The sequence below is a fragment of the Parambassis ranga genome, chromosome 4, assembly GCF_900634625.1.
Source record: "Parambassis ranga chromosome 4, fParRan2.1, whole genome shotgun sequence".
NCBI lineage: Eukaryota > Metazoa > Chordata > Actinopteri > Ambassidae > Parambassis > Parambassis ranga.
The window spans coordinates 6,532,918-6,535,113 of record NC_041025.1 but is presented as its reverse complement, the minus strand read 5'-3'; positions in this window follow the sequence as shown (position 1 = coordinate 6,535,113).

Sequence of the window (2,196 nt, the reverse complement as noted above, 5' to 3'; positions counted from 1 at the left end):
TGCTGTATAGTGATGTTTGAATGTACACAATGAATATTAATTAAATACTATTCATATCCAGATTTTAACCTGTGTTATACGTGGTCATTTGCATCATTGCAACTGCAGTAATATATGAAAATTATGATTAAAGTTATTTACAAATAAGTAAGTTACAAATATAACTATAGTTATATTGCATTTTTCAATTAAAGACATATAGACAGCTGCCACGATCACAGGCCTATTTAACAACAAAATAATTTTATAGTTACTAATATAGTTACATTTTAGTAATATGGTTACTTGGTAGATTTTAAAATACTTACATGGGATGAATACATTTTCTATCCTGTCACCATACAATGTCAAATTGCTGACAAAGCTGATAACATGATAAAAAACCTCAAGCATGTCCAAGGAATCAAAGTTATTGCATTATAGACTGTATCCATTTACTAGCATTGTCTGATTTATATATTTAGTTTAGGAAGCATTATCTTGTTGCAGTATTAGCAGAAACCCCTTCAGTGTCAGCTTGATATTATTAACAGGGAACATGACTGTAGTTACCATTGAACAGTAGATGTCACTATCACCATCTATTTAAAGTTGGTTGCTCTGCTATCAGTTTTATTGATGCATTTGCTGAGTATAATTGTTATATTTAGAAATGCCTTCATTAGCCTTCTTTATATTGATGCTGTCGATCGGCATTTAAAGGTGGATATGACCAGTTTGCAAAGTTGTTGTTGTTGTTGAATGAACACATTATATAAGAGTAATAATCACTGGTACATTGTTATATATTTCTTACATCTCAATTTATTAATATAACGTGAACATTTATCAACATTTTAGCTCAATTTATTGTTATTTTATTTTTACACTGACATGCACTAAAGTTTTATTTTGTACTAATGCCATCATGCCAAGGCATCATTTTAAGCTGTGAATGGATGGCAAGATTAATTCACTAAATGTATCTCTATCAAGTCTTACAAGTCAGTGTGAAGACCTGGTTTTAGAATTAAACCATACTGGTTTATCTAAGATGAGGAGGCAGTAAGTGCATTATAGTGCAAAATGCAGGATGTGTGAAATGTAATATCTTTCAGTGTGTAGAAACCAAACCAAACCAAAACAAAACCTTTTACTGCCTTTAACCACTGATGCACTTCAATGTAATGAAGTAGAAATGAAGAAACTATTTTTCCCCTAATATGTACCTGTATGTATGTATGTAGATGTCCAATGTGGCCTATATAAATAATTTCTGATATTGTAAAAAGTGAGACATTGTTAGAACACTGCTGCAAAGGTAAACAATCATTAAGTTTGCCCAGTTTTGGTCGATTGCAAAATAGGAAACAAAAATATATATTACATTTAATAGCTAAATATATATAATTAATTATTTACTGGTAAAATTGTATATAGTTCTTACATCCAATACACTCAGTTTATCATAAAGTTACTGAAATTATCTCACTTATTTTTCTTGCCTCACGCATTCACTAAAGATGCGCTGATTCGTCCTTTTACTCCTCCCCGCTCGCAAAAGTGTGCAAACAGCGCCACAGACCCTCGACTTCCTTCAGTGTGGCCAAAAACGGTATTGCAGCCTTTTCTACTTTGACTGTTGCCATGGTGACAAGTAACACGCCAGAGATGGGGAAACGCTAAAACAATGTGATGGCCAAAGGGCGAACAAGAGAATGATAGGGGATAACAAGAATGTCTGCATATAAAAAAAGTGTTGGTTAAAAAATATCAGTTTGTCCTGCAAAATATAAAAGTAGCATAACACGTTATGATACTATAAAAATATACATGATTTGTTTTGTCTTTTCAAAAAAGTTTTTTAATGTAAACATCTGATTCACATTAGAAACATTACAGAAAAATTAGAAAAGGGGGTTGTATGTATTCTTCTATTAAACTCTGGCTAAACAAACACAAACAGATCATCTTAGGTCTACTCTATGAAACAATAATTGTAGTAAAGAAGCTAAAGAAGTGTCCAGACTCCATGACCAGTGTTCCCCTGGTGAAGGAGAAACTACAGTGATTAGTTTAAAATGGTTAAATGTCAATAAGTGGTTACAAATAATTTAACAGAGTTTAGCTGACAGAGCAATAGAAGCCTCATAACGACCAGCTGGGGTACCGGAGTATCCGGTGCAGGTGATTTGCCTAAACCAGGATGTGGCTCCG